We start from the raw sequence: 15,751 nt of genomic DNA, 5'->3' as shown, positions 1-15,751 counted from the left end.
CTCCCAGCAGCACTTAGGGTTAATCGTGATCTCTTTCCCCTCACCAGATAATTACAAGACTTCACCACGCTTTCACTGCTTTCTTGGTCACGTATTGTACCTTCCCCCCAAATACATTCTTTGGATTACAATTTCTGCTTTCTTGGAATTGTCATTTTTAAGTTATTATGCTATGTCATCATATGTTTTTTAGAAAGGATGTGTGAGAAATAAATTTTCAAGACTACATATTTGAAAATACATCATTTGCTCTCTTTTAAGGTTTCATTGTCTTTTGGCATACTGTTGAAAATCTTTTTCATCTTTAGATAATAGTCACTTGTTTTATTTTCTATAAGCTTCTGGAATTTTTATCTTTATCCTTTGAATTCTGCAGTTGTAAGATGTGGATTTCTTTCTCCACTCCCAATTTATACTATCCAGTGTTGAGTGATCCCTTTAAAACAGACATCTGTTTAGGTTCAGAACATTTTTATGACTTTATGTATTTGACATTTATTGCTTTTCCTCCTTATTCTGTTAAGTCCTCTTAAACTTTCGCTTTACATGCCACTTCTTGTTCTTAAGTGTTTTATTTTTTTTCTGGAAAAATCCTTAGAATTATTTTCCAGCCCACTGATTTTATCTTTGAGTCCAGTTTGGTTTTCTGCCTACATTTTAGTAAGCTTTTTATTTTAGATATTAGTTTTAGATTTATAGAAAAGTTATGAAGATAATATAAGGAGTTGCCCTATATCCCATGCAGTTTCCCCTGTTGTTCATGTCTACATTAGTAAGATTCAGTTGCTGCAAGTAATTAAACAATGCTGATACTTTTTCTTATTAACTAAAGATGATACTTTATTAGTAGTTGCTTAATTTTTATTTAATGTCCTTTTTCTGTTGCGGTGTCTCTCCAGAATACCACATTACATTTAGTCAGCATATCTCATTAGACTTCTCTTGGCTCTGACAGTTTCTCAGCTTTTACTTGTTTTTTGATAACAAGTTTTGAGGAGCACTGGTCAAGTATTTTGTAGAATGTCCTTCAATTAGGATTTGTCTATTATTTTTCTTGTGACTATACTGGAATATGTGTTTTTGGGAGGAAGATTGAAGAAGTAAATTTGCATTCTCATCACATCATGTCAATGTGTATACTATCAGCATGGCTGATCACTGGGTGTTGACACTGATTACTTGCTGAGGTAGTGTTTGTCAGGTCTGTTACTGTGAAGTGACACCTTTTTCCCTTTTCCATACTGTACATTTTGGAAGGAAGCCACAGTGCACAGCCTGCACTCAAGGAGTAGTGAGCTATGCTGCATCTCCTCATAGGCAGAGTACATAAACTATTTGCAGTTCTTCTGCACAGAAGATTTGTCTATTCTCCCCTACTTATTTATTTAATTTGCTAATATGTTTTTCAAGGATTTTTGCATCTGTGTTCATGAGGTATACTGGCCGAGAGTTTTCTGGCAGTATCTGTGTGGTGTTGATATTAAGATAATGCTTACTCTATAGAATGGCTTAGAAGTTTTCTGTTCTATTTTCTCAAAGAAACTGTAGAGAATTAGTATTGTTTATCCTTCGACTGGCTGGTAGAATTCACCAGTGAAATCATCTGGGGCTTGTGCTTTCTTTATAGAAGGTTTTTAATTAGTGACTTAGTTTCTTTAATAGATACAGGGCTTTTGATGATATACATTTCTTATTGTGTATGTCTTCATAATTTATATTTTTCAAGAAATGTATTTCATTAAGTTATCAAATTATTTGGGCATAGAGTTTGAAGTACAGACAACCTTTACAGTGGTGCAAAAGCAATACACATTCAGTAGTAACTGTACTTTGAATTGTGAATGTTGGTATGTCACACGATATCTTTATGGTACTGGGCAGCAGCAAGCCAGAGCTCCCAGTCAATCATATAGTCTTAAGGGTAAACAACCAATAACGTTTACAAGCATTCTGCTATCCATATAGCCATTCTGGTTTTCAGTTTTATTATTGTTGTCATTGTCGTTGCTGTTCAGCTGCTAAGTCCTGTCTGATCCTTTACGACCCCATGATGCATGTTAATTTCTTCGCTACTAAACTGAAAGGTCACTGTGAAAAGGATTTGTGCCTTCTATCATTTTTGTCATTTATCTTTATGATTCCCAGCATTGCCTAACATGTACCATTTTGGTAAGTATTATTAATAAATAATTTACATTTATTCTGCTTCATTTGTGTCTTTAATTTATAAGTGGGTCCTTCTAAATCAACTTCTGCATCATGTTGACTTATAAATATTTGTGTGGATTTTATTTAAATGTGAGTAGAGGTCTTGAGCATATCTGTTTTAATCCTGCTGTTGGGATTAATATTTATGAATATTTGGGAAATAACAAATAGTTCTAGAATTAATTAGAGGGTCCTCGTTATACTGGTATGGATAAAGGTATCTGAATTTGCATAAATATTTCAAGGAGATTCAAGATATTTGGAAGTTATTTGCATGTGAAATAAGCATTTTGATTTCTGCTTCTAGAAGTTAAATAACATTGAATCATAATATGGAAGATGATTCATAGATCAAAAATAGGCATCAAATAAATCATTGTTCTGTCACAGTAAACCTAGGAGAATAGTATGTATCTGTCAAGTCTTAAAATCCATGTCACAATTTGACAAAGCAGTTTGATTATATAAAGTATCTTTTTAATAGTATGTAACAGATTTGTGCCATTTCAAACAAGTGATATGTTAAGCATAGAATCCTTGAGATTTATTGGAAAGACCATTGTTTTCCTGTTTCAGAAAATTATAGAATTTTATAGTTACAAATTTTACCTATACAGTTATTGTCTTTATAGTCAGTCACCCTTGGTGTTTTCCAGTGATAGGGCATTCTTTCTCACAAGACATCTATCCCATTCTACTGTTGAGTAGAACTTTATGGTTTAAGAAATTCTTCCTTGCTTTAAACTAAAATCTGCTTCTATTTTCTAAAGCTTCTATGTTACCTGTACTTTGAACCTATGTTACCTGTAATTTCTGGCATTCTGGCCAATGCAGAAGTTAAGCAATTATAAAAATAACTTATCTTAAGTTTTTTTAACAGTAACTCCCATGTCGGGCATCCAACAGAATGGGATAGGGCAGGGCTACAGCTGTTCTTTATACAAAGTCTCCTGAAAGCAGATGTTTATAAATCAGACTGTGACATGGCTAAGCCTAAGCCATCACCATTGTGTAGCATTACTGCTGCTGCTAAGTCACTTCAATCACGTCTGACTCTGTGCGACCCCATAGACGGCCTCTTACCAGGCTCCTCTGTCCCTGGGATTCTCCAGGCAGGAGTACTGGAGTGGGTTGCCATGTCCTTCTCCAGTGCATGAAAGTAAAAAGTGAAAGTGAAGTCGCTCAGTCATGTCCAACTCTTAGCGACCCCATGGACTGCAGCCTACCAGGCTCCTCTGTCCATGGGATTTTCCAGGCAAGAGTACTGGAGTGGGGTGCCATTGCCTTCTCCGTACTCCTCCGCTTTAGTTTTCTTTAATTCAGTATCATTCCATTTTAAATTTGGAAATAGTGATGAATCCTCTTAGTTTGAGAAAGCAAAAAGACATCTTTTTCTTATGCGTCTCTCTAATGAGCTTCTGTGAAATATGCCTACTCTGTTGAGAGATACCATTGGGAAAACAACCAGTGTACAGCCTTGAACTCATTGCAGCTGCCACATGTTTTTCATTGGCTCCTTTATATGACAGATTACTCTCAAGAGCAAATAATTTGCAGCTCTTTTCACATTGTGTGTTTTTATTTTTAATGAAATGTTGTGATTAATAGCCTTAGTGTAATTGCTGTTTCCCCATTGAGTGTAAATGCCTCATATGAATGTCTTTAATCTGAAGGAACAGTTGTTTTATTGGACTCTTGTTGTTTTTCTGTGCTTCTCAAGATTTTTTGATTGCTTTGTTTGAGGTATCTACAGTGAGGGAAAATGAGCCTCTCTATTTGAATTGTGAAGTAGGACCCAGTAGAGAAATTTTAAGGGTGAACACTGAGATACTTGAACATTCATATATACATTTTTATGGTAATTTCAGAATGAGACAAGCAGTTATGGCAATTTTGATTGGCTTTCCAACAACAGTTATAAAAATAACTTATCTCTTTGGCCCACTGGTTTTATGGTGACATTACCTTATAGATAGTATCTGAAATGCCGGGATAATTTCACTAAACCATTTTATTTTAATTCTTTTGGCAAACCAGACTTGAAGTTTTTATTCTTTCAATCACTGAATAAATATTTATTGAATATGTAGTAGATATTAGTTCCTGCAAAGGAAAATACAACAATTAATGTAAAAGTACATAAATGTTTCTTATAATGATAAGAGCTTAGAAATATTTTTAATACAATGTTTTTTATTGTAGCAGTACTTCTTTGAAAGAGATATTTATTGTAAAAACTTAAAGTACTTGGAAGTTATACTTCTGGCCATGCCAGAGTAGCTAGTACTGGACTGGCTTTCCTCATGTAAGCAGCTAGAAAATTGGACTAATTATATGAAATGTTTCTAGACATCTGAAAATATGCAGGACAATAATCCCTAAGAGATGACACCCAGCTTTCTTCCTGGAAGCACTTTCCAGGCTGGAGTACGGGGTTAGGAAGGGGGAGCAGAGAGCTTAGCAGTCTCAGAGAGCTAAGGAGACAGAGATGAGAGTTTAGGGCTAGAATGATAGTGGACTTTGTGGGGCAGGCTGCTAGAGAGAAGAGAGATGTGCAAAGAAGCTCAGGAAAGCTGTACAGGGTCCCCCTTGAGTCTTCTGCTAAACACTAAGCTGCACAAAACAGACCAAATTCTCCATGGTCCAGGCAAAGAACGCTTACTAAGGAAAGAATAGTTACTGGGAATAAAACTACCATATGACCCCAGCAATCCCACTACTGGGCACATACCCTGAGAAAACCATAATTGAAAAAGATACATGTACCCTGATGTTCATCGCAGCACTATTTATGGTAGCCAGGATGTGGAAACAGGCTAGATGTTCACTGACAGGTGAATGGATAAAGAAATTCCGGTACATATAAACAATGGAATGTTACTCAGCCATAAAAAAAGAACACATTTGAATCAGCTGTAGTGAGGTGGATGAACTAGAGCCTGTTATACAGAGTGAAGTAAGTCAGAAAGTGAAAAATATCATATATTAATGCATATATATGAAATCTAGAAAATGGTACTGATGAATCTATTTGCAGGGCCAGAAGTAGAGACTCAGACATAGAGAACAGACGTTGGACACAGTGGGGGCAAGAGAGAATGGGATGAATTGAGAGAGTAGCATTGAAATATATACTTTACCATATGTAAAATAAATAGCTAATGGGAAGTTGCTTTATAACACAGGGAGCTCAGCTTGGTGCTCTGTGACATCCTAGAGGGGTAGGATGGGGTAAGAGGTGAAAGGGAGGTTCAAGAGGGAGGGAACATATGTATACCTATGGCTGATTCATCTTGATGTAAGTCAGAAACTAACAAAACTTTGTAAAGCAATTATCCTCCAATTAAAAATAATAATTTTTTTAAAAAAAGAATAGCTACTGGAAAGCTGAAAAATTACTAGAATATACACAGAGGTGAGAAATGTTCACATTATATTCAACCAGAGTAGAGAGAGACCTCATAAAACCTTCCAGGCACTCAGCAGATACTATAAAAAGGCTGTATTTTAAGAATAGGGCAAATACAGCTCTAAATTCAAGGCCACTGTACAACCATACTAAAAGCTTAAAACACACCTTGATAGGAACAAGTTGGGTTAACTGCCCGCCAGAACAAAATTCAACACTCTACTTAAAAAAAAGACAAAATTTAAACAAGCAGCAGGTAGCATACACAGTATCTGACATATAATCAAAATTAGTAGACATGCCAAAAAGAAAATGTGAACCACAATTTGGAGAAAAGTCAATTGGTAGGAAACAAACCCAGAAATGGAAAACATGATGAAATTAGCGGACAAGGAATTTAAAGCAGCTATTATAAATGTATTCACATATAAAGGAAAACATGAACATTGTGAGGGAACAAATGGTAATTCAGTAAGGAAATGGAAATGTATAAAAGAACTAAATGAAAATTTTATGGAAGAATATGACATCTGCACTAACCCTTGGAGGAGCAGAAGTTTGCAAGAATTAAGGAAAACCAATGATGCTTACAAGTATAAATTTATCTTTTCGACTGTCTTGTTGAACTATGCCCAACGGCTGACATAAGTTAATACCAATATAATTACTATTAACATAACTCTACACAGATTTCAACCTGCCAATTCAGGAGACACAGGTCTGATCCCTAGATTGGGAAGATCCTGTTTTCCATTAAACTTTTTGTGCAAATATCCTGTTTTTCATTAAACTTTTGAGGGTAAAGTTTTTTAACTGCTGAGCTTTAGTATAGAATAATTAGGTAGCCATGTGTTTTGTAACTGTTGCTGAGAACTCACCAGGTAGCAGTATTTGTAAGTGTCCTCTGCTTCAGTTTATCCAGAGAACGATCAGGATAAATCTTCAGATCTTCACTTCACATCGTCACTTCGATCTCCTTCAGAGTGATATTAAGCCTGCCTGGTTGCCAGCCTACTGGAACTTGTTGAGCCAGGCAGATAGGCAGGTCCAAACTTTTTAGTATGTGGTCTCAGTCCTTCTGATGGTCTCCTGTGAGCCCAGAGCCTCTTTGATTTGGTTTCTCCTGAATGTAAAGCTCCATTTTTATGGGTGAGTTGGAGATTTTATAGCTCCTAAGGCCTCTGCCCCCTACATCACCACTGTCTTCTGAAGTGCTGCCAGTTCCTCAAGGTCAGTTGGTTTGAGTCTTATCAGTCTGTCCTTCTAGAGGCACTTAGATTGACTTTGCTCCGTTAATTAATTTACTTCTCTCTCCGTTTTTGGTTTTGTTTTGTTTTTCATATATTTTGAGTGCAGATTGCACATATCTCTGAGTTTTATCCAAAGTGGCGTTTGTGTGTCTATTTCTTGTCCTATTTGTTATTGTTGTTTTTTAATGAAATAGTAGACACAAAGATGTATTCAACTCTCTGTCCTGAAACTGAAGCCAAAATAACCATCTTCTGTCAACTTTCAAATTTACAAACGTTTGGCTCGGCATTTTTACTTTTAGGAATTTATCTTACAGAAATGTTTATACATGTACACAGAGATATGTGTATAGGAAAGTTTACAGAAACATTATCTATAGGAGCCTTAAATAATTAATTAACCAACATAAATGCAAACAATATAAAGAAATGAATAAAATTGTGATATATTTGTATTATAGAGTAATATGCAGCAATTGAGAATAATGAGGCCTCTTTATTATACTCACGGGAAGCTCTTAAAGACATATTATAACAGAGCAGATTGGAAAGTAACATGGTTGGTATAATTTCATTCTCATATGTACATGTAAGTGTATTATGAAAAGGAAAATTTTTGGAAGAACATGGACCAAAATAAGGGTGGTATTTTGGAGATAATGCAAAGTGAAACTTTTGATTCTTAAGATACTTTGTATATTTATGTATTATATACGTAACTTTTATAATAAGCTTATTCATTTTTATTTTTAAATAAAAAATGTGAAATAGATTATCTGCTAAAGCAGTTGAACCATGACTGGAGGTTTTCAGACAGGGGCTCTTGTAAAGGCTCTCTCTGCTCAAGAGCATCTCAGGTATCACTTGGGTATCATTTAGTTCAGGATTGCCCAAACGAGATCACTGTTTGCGGAAAAAGAGATTTCATGATCAAATAAGAATAAGAAATGCTAGGTTAACAAACTGAAGAGCTTTCTTCCCTACAAAATTGCTGAGTCTTTAACATGTGATAAGCACGACCAATCTCCACCATCTTTCAAATACGATGATTTCCCTTTTCTATGGCATACTTGTTAACACTCCCCCAAAGAAGTGCTCTGGAACTGTACTTTCGTTCACACTGCTGTTATGTTTGGAGCAATAAGCACCATGTAAATCTGACTCAGTTCTGTTCAGTGTTCACTGAGTTCTGAATAATGCTGCTATGAATGTTCCTGGGAAATACAAATTAAGTTATTCCTTTACATATGGAAATGCAGGGCTGGCAAAGCAGACATTTTCCCCAATACTTTCTTAACTTTGGAAGGAGGTTCAGAAGATTTTTAAAGACGTTCTAAACCTAATCTATTTTCAGAGAAAGATTATGAAAAAGGAACAAATTTTTAAAACAAATTTTTACAAAATGAAATTTCCAAAGAAAACTTAAACGTGCCTGCTGCAGATAGTTTGCTTGGCTGGTATAAGTGGGTGTCAGATTAAAATAACTGCATCCACTTAACTGAGAGCAACATGCCCAGTACTGAATTGAATGATCTGTACCTAGAAACAGTTAAGTGTATAGATCTATAGGTAAAGCTCATAATTATAATCTACTAAAAGTGATGCTTTGTCAAGGTCTAGAGTATCATTAAACTGGAGCCAACAACGATAGTGGAACTGGGCTTTCTTCCTCTTAATATGGTGTATTACATTGATTTCTGTGTACTAAACTAGTCTTCAGTTCCTGTGATAAATTCTACTTGACCTTGATTTATAAACCTCTTACTTCAGTTCAGTTCAGTTCAGTCGCTCAGTCCTGTCTTTGCGACCCCATGAATTGCAGCACGCCAGGCCTCCCTGTCCATCACCAACTTCCTGAGTTCACCCAAACTCATGTCCATCGAGTCAATGATGCCGTCCAGCCATCTCATCCTCTGTCGTCCCTTTCTCCTCCTGCCCCTAATCCCTCCCAGCATCAGAGTCTTTTCCAGTGAGTCAACTCTTCACATGAGGTAGCCAAAGTATTGGAGTTTCAGCTTTAGCATCAGTCCTTCCAATGAACACGCAGGACTGGTCTCCTTTAGGATGGACTGGTTGTATCTCCTTGCAGTCCAAGGGACTCTCAAGAGTCTTCTCCAACACCACAGTTCAAAAGCATCAATCCAACTTTCACATCCATACATGACCACTGGGAAAACCACAACCTTGACTAGACTGACTTTTGTTGGCAAAGTAATGTCTGTGCTTTTGAACATGCTATCTAGGTTGGTCATAGCTTTCCTTCCAAGGAGTGAGTGTCTTTTAATTTCTTGGCTGCAATCACCATCTGCAGTGATTTTGGAGCCCAGAGAAAACCTCTTGCTATGTTCCCAAAAATGGGTTGCTAATATTTTGTGTCTGTGATAATGAGGGATGTTGCTCTGTAGTTTTCTTTTCATGTGGTATCTTTGTCTGACTTTTATATCAGAGTAATACTAACTTCACAGAATGAGTTGAAAGTGCTTCTGTTTCTGAAAGAGTGGTGAAGGATTAGTACCAAATCCTCTTTTAAATATTTGATAGCATTCACCAGCAAAATCATCTGGACTTGGGCTTTTCTCTGTGGGAAGATCATTATTTACTAACTAAATTTCTCTATTTGTTACATAACTCTGTCCAGATTTTGTGTTTCCTCTTGAGTAGCTTTGATAATTACTGTCTTTCTGGGAACTTTTTTACTTCTTTAAGTTGTCTAATTTATTGACATAAATTTGTTCACAATCTCTTTCTCTAGTCCCTCAGTCGTGTCTGACACTGTGATCCCATGGACTGTAGCCCACTGGGCACCTCTGCCTATAGAATTCTCCAGGCAAGAATACAGGAGTGGGAAGCCATTCCCTTCTCCAGGGGATCTTCCCAACCCAGGAATTGAACCCGGTCTCCTGCATTGCAGGCAGATTCTTTACTATCTGAGCCACCAGGGAAGCCACATATTCCCTTGTGATTTTTTAGCACCTGAATGGTTGGTAGCATTATTCCCTCTTAATTTTTTATTTTGGTAACGTACATCACCAAAGAAAGATGGGTCATGGTGAAGAATGCTGACAAAACATGGTCCACTGGAAAAGAGAATGGCAAACTGCTTCAGCATTCTTGCCTTGAGAACCTCATCAACAGTACAAAGCGGCAAAAAGATACGCCACTGAAAGATGAACCCCACCCCAGGTTGTTAGGTGTCCAATATGCTACTAGAGAAGAGCAGAGAAATAGCTCCAGAAGGAATGAAGAGGCTGGGCATCCATGGCGCTGCCCAGTTGTGGATGTGTCTGGTAGTAAAATTAAAGTACAATGCTGTAAAGAATAATATTATATAGGAACCTAGAATCTTAGGTCCATTAATCAGTGTAAATTGGAAGTGGTGAAACAGGAGATGGCAAGAGTAAAAATTGGCATTTTAGGAATCAGTGAACAGGAACAGGCGAATTTAATTCAGATGACCACTACATCTACTACTGTGGGCAAGAATCCCTTAGAAGAAATGGAGTAGACCTTAAACTAACAAGACAGTCCGAAATGCAGTACTTGGGTGCAGTCTCAAAAACGACGGAATGATCTCTGTTCGTTTCCAAGGCAAACCATTCAATATAACAGTAATCCAAGTCTATGCCCCAACCACTAATGCCAAAGAAGCTCAAGTTGAATGGTTCTACAAAGACCTACAAGATCTTCTAAACTAACAGCAAAAAAAAAAAAAAAAAGTCCTTTTCATCATAATGGACTGGAATGAAAAAGTAGGAAGTCAGGAGATACCTGAAATAACATGCACGTTTGGCTTGGAGTACAAAATGAAGCAGGACAGAGGGTAACAGAGTTTTGCCAAGAGAATACACTGGTCATAGCAAACACCCTCTGCCAATAACACAAGAGACGATTCTACACATGGACGTGACCAGATGATCAATACAGAAGTCAGATTGATTATATTCTCTGCAGCCAAAGATGGAGAAGCTCTGTGCAGTCAGCAAAAACTAGACTGGGAGCTGACTGTGGCTCAGATCATGAGATCCTTGTTGCAAAATTTAGACTTACACTGAAAAAGATAGAGAAAATCACTAGACCAATCAGGTATGACCTAAACACGATTATACAGTGGAAGTGACAAATAGATTTAAGGGATTAGATCTGATAGAGTGCCTGAAGAACTACGGATAGAGTAACATTGTACAGGAGGCAGTGATCAAAATCATCCCCAAGAAAAAGAAATGCAACAAGGCAAAATGGTTGTCTGAAGAGGCCTTACAAATAGCTGAGAAAAGAAGAGAAGCTAAAGGCAAAGGAGGAAAGGAAAGATATACCCATTTGAATGCAGAGTTCCAAAGAGTAGCAAAGAGAGATAAAAAAGCCTTCCTCAGTGATCAATGCAAAGAAATAGAGGAAAATAATAGAATGGGAAAGACTAGAGGTCTCTTCAAGAAAATTAGAGATACCAAGGGTACCTTTCATGTAAAGATGGGCACAATAAAGGACAGAAATGGTATGGACCTAACAGAAGCAGAAGATACTAAGAAGAGGTGACAAGAATACACAGAAGAACTATGCAAACCCGGACAACCATGATGTGGTCACTCACCTAGAGCCAGACATCCTGGAGTGTAAGGCAAGTGCATCTTAAGCATTACTACAAAGTTAGTGGAGATGATGGCATTTCAGCTGAGCTGTTTCATATTCTAAAAGATTATGCTGTTAAATTGATGCACTCAGAATGCCAACAAATTTGGAAAACTCAGAAGTGGCCACAGGACTGGAAAAGATCAGTCTTCATTCCAATCCCAAAGAAGCTCAAGGCCAAAGAATGTTCAGACTATTGCACTGCTGCTGCTGCTAAGTCTCTTCAGTCGTGTCCAACTCTGTGCGACCCCAGAGACAGCAGCCCACCAGGCTCCCCCGTCCCTGGGATTCTCCAGGCAAGAACAGTGGAGTGGGTTGCCATTTCCTTCTCCAATGCATGAAAGTGAAAAGTGAAAGTGAAATCGCTCAGTCGTATCCCACTCTTAGCGACCCCATGGACTGCAGCCCACCAGGCTCCTCCGTCCATGGGATCCTCCAGGCAAGAGTGCTGGAGTGGGGTGCCACTGCCTTCTCCACAGCTGGACTCATTTCACATGCTAGTAAGGTAGTGCTCAGAATCCTTCAAGCTAAGCTTCAACAGTATGTGAATTGAGAACTTCCAGATGTACAAACTGGATTTAGAAAAGGCCGAGGAACCAGAGATCAAACTGCCAACATCCGTTGGATTATCATTAAAAAAGCAAGGAAATTCCAGAAAAACATCTGCTTCATTAACTATGCCAAAGCCTTTGACTGTGTGGCTCACAACAGACTGTGGAATTTTCTTAGAGTTGGGAATACCAGACCACCTTACCTGCCTCCTGAGAAGCCTGTATGCAGGTCAAGAAGCAACAGTTAGAACCAGACTTGGAATAACAAACTGGTGCAAAATTGAGAAAGGAGTACATCAAGGCTATATATTATCACCCTACTTATTTAACTTATATGCAGAGTATATCATGCAAAATGCTGAACTGGATAAATGACAAGCTGGTATCAAGATTACTGGGAGAAATATCAATAACCTCAGATATGCAGATGACACCACCCTTATGGCAGAAACTGAAGAGGAACTAAAGAGCCTCTTGATGAGGGTGAAAGCGGAGAATGGAAAAGCTGACTTAAAACTCAGCATTCAAAAAACTAAGATCATGGCATCTGGTCCTATCACTTTATGGCAAATAGATGGGGGAAAAACGGAAACAGTGACAGACTTATTTTCTTGGGCTTCAAAATCACTATGGACAGTGACTAGCAGCCATGAAATTAAAAGATGCTTGCTCTTGGAAGAAAAACTGTGACAAACCTAGACAGCGTATTAAAAAGCAGAGGTATCACTTTGCTGACGAAAGGCCTGTATAGTCAAGTCAAAGCTATGGTTTTCCCAGTAGTCATGTACAGATGTGAAAGCTGGACCATAAAGAAGGCTGAGCACTGAAGAATTGATGCTTTTGAACTGTGGTGTTGGAGAAGACTCTCGAGAGTCCCTTGGACAGCAGGGACACCAGACCAGTCCATTCTAAAGGAAATCAGTCCTGAATATTCATTGGAAGGACTGATGCTGAAGCTGAAGCTCCAGTACTTTGGCCACCTCATTGGAAAATGAGAGCCAACTCATTGGAAAAGACCTTGGTGCTGGGAAAGATCAAAGGCAGGAGGAGAAGGGAGCAACAGAGGACGAGATGGTTGGATGGAATCACTGACTCAATGGACATGAGTTTGAGCAAGCTTCAGGAGTTGGTGATGGACAGGGAAGCCTGGCTTGATGCAGTCTATGGGGTTGCAGAGTTAGACACCACTAAGCAACTGAACGACAAAAACAACATCTTCCATTGATTTATTAACCTTGTGTTTTTTTAAGAATATGGATAAAATTAAATTTTTCCATTTGTGTTGCGGTATAATTGACAAATTGGCTCCCCTGAGAGCTCAGTTAGTAAAGAATCCGCCTGCAGTGAAGGAGACCCGATTTGATTCCTGAATCGAGAAGATCTGCTGGAAAAGGGATAGGCTACCCACTCCATTATTCTTGTGCTTCCCTGGTGGCTCAGCTGGTAAAGAGTCCGCCTGCAATGTGGGATACCTGGGTTTGATCCCTGGGTTGGGAAGATCCCCTGGAGAAGGGAAAGGCTACCCACTCCAGTATTCTGGCCTGGAGAATTCCATGAACAGTCAGTCAGTGGGGTCGCAAAGAGTCAGACACAACTGAGTGACTTTCACTTCACTTCAGTTGACAAATAAATGGTAATATATTTGAAGTGTGCAATATAATCATTTGATACATATACACTGTGAAAACATTCCAACAGTTACGTTAGTTAACACATCCTTTACCTCATACGGTTACCTTTTCGTGTGTAAAAATGCTTAAGATCAATACTCTTCAGTAAGGTAAAAGCTTAGATAATTCACATGAGACTTTTCTTCTGATAAAGACATCTTAATTTCCCTCTAAGCACTGCTTTAATTGCATGTCTTTGTTTTTAATATGTTGTATTTTCATTTCATTCAGTTTAAAAGTGTTAAATTTTTTATTTCTTGTGGTTTCTTCTTTGACTGACTCATGGATCGCTTCATTTCCAAATATTTGAGTTTTCCCAGATTTCTTTGGATGCATATATTTTGGGGCTTTGCTGTTGTATGTATATGCATTTGTAGTTGTTATTTTCAAAAAAGAAATATGTAAGTCAGTGATAATAGTGGGAGATTTCAATATCTTGCTCTCAAAAACTGATAATTAGAAAAAGTTTAAAAGAATATAGAGGACTTAAACGATCCTCTCAGTCAACTTGGCCTAGCTAACATTATAGACTCTCCACCCAACGACTACAGATACAGATTCTTTTCGAGCATATATGGGACAGTTGTCAGGATAATCCATATGTTGGGACACAAAGCAAGTTTCAGTATCTTTTTAAAGACCGAAGCCATAAAAAGCACAACAGAATCAAATTAGATATCCACAGCAGGTCTATTCTTTGTCTAGAGCTTGCTTTCCCTTGCTATAAAAGTGGTAAATCTCACAAAATCAGTGATTTTTCTCTTGTAACACCTAGTGCATATGCAGGCATTTGTCCTGGCCCTTTGCATTGCCTTCATGGGATTTGCAGGCAGGGGGGAACTGACAAAAAGAAGCAGGAGCCCCTGACCACTGCCATTACCCTGAATGGCATGACCACGGCTAAAAACTCCTATTGACTAAATCCAGAGGTCTCTTAAGCTAAAAACTATGGTTGGTTTTAACACTCCACCACTTCCTATTCCTAGGAACAGTGATTTAGCCCTTTTAAATGTAGTCTCCATATATAATACAGAGATACAGTGATAGTACCTATTTCATAAGGTTGTAAAGACTAAATGAGTCCACATAAAGAATCCTGATAGCTTAGACAGTAAAGAATCCACCTGCAATGTAGGAGACCCGTGTTCGATCTCTGGGTCAGGAATATCCTCTAGAGAAGGGAATGGCAACCCACTCCAGTATTCTTTCCTGGAGAATTCCATGGACAGAGGTGCTTGGAGGGATACAGTCCATGGGGTGGCAAAGAGTCAGACATGACTGAGTGACTAACACTTTCATACAGAGAGCCAGAGTGCCATGTAGAAAGTGCTCAATAAATGGTAGCTGTAGGGAGATTTTACATTGGTCTTCCTCTGTCCTTTCCCTTGGAGTATTTATTCTCACTGGCATATTCATTTAGACTACCTCAGTTTAAAAGATTCTCTCGTAGTTCACAGACACTTTCAGGAGGTGGTTTTCCTACTATTTCATTGAAATGAGGTCCAGAATTTTCATATTTCCCCGTCTGCCTCTCTTCTTCTAACTTCCCCGTTAAAGTTACGACACATTTCTAATGAATTCCTTCATTTGAAAATTGTGAGATTAAAATTAAAATTGTGCGATTGAACGTGTGCTGCAAGGTGAAGGATATTTCAGGTGTATATTAGGAATGGACTTCTAAAATCAGAGTGTCCTGCAACAGAAGGGACATACAGACAAGCATTTGAACAGCAGAGCTCTGATTTGCCATCTGCTTCATCTGTCCTCTTGAATCCCTGAAGTCTGCTAGCAGTTGTAATCTTGGTAGTGAGGACTGTACCAAACAGATGGAACAATGTACTTTGTGTAAGCACAAAACAATATGTATTGTGTTTGTGTGGCTTTGGAATTTGTGATTCAAGATATTATACTGTTGTAATCAAATGAATTGATAAGATGGCAAATGAACTGTAACTTAGTGAATTGAGGAAGGTTATCAAACGTTGCTGGGTATTGCCGACCACAGAGAGCAGACTTTAATGTTAGATTTCACTTGAA

The 15,751-nt window shown here is 38.1% G+C and overlaps 1 protein-coding gene across 4 annotated transcripts in view; it reads left to right on the top strand.

Moving 5' to 3' along the window:
* NEO1 (neogenin 1) overlaps nucleotides 1–15,751 on the top strand; it is a 232,601-nt gene that overhangs the window by 146,385 nt on the left and 70,465 nt on the right. The window lies entirely within an intron of this gene.

The sequence above is a fragment of the Capricornis sumatraensis genome, chromosome 2, assembly GCF_032405125.1.
Source record: "Capricornis sumatraensis isolate serow.1 chromosome 2, serow.2, whole genome shotgun sequence".
Classification (NCBI taxonomy): Eukaryota; Metazoa; Chordata; class Mammalia; order Artiodactyla; family Bovidae; genus Capricornis; species Capricornis sumatraensis.
Note: the sequence above shows the minus strand (reverse complement) of the source record. Positions and strands in the feature narration are given on the sequence as shown.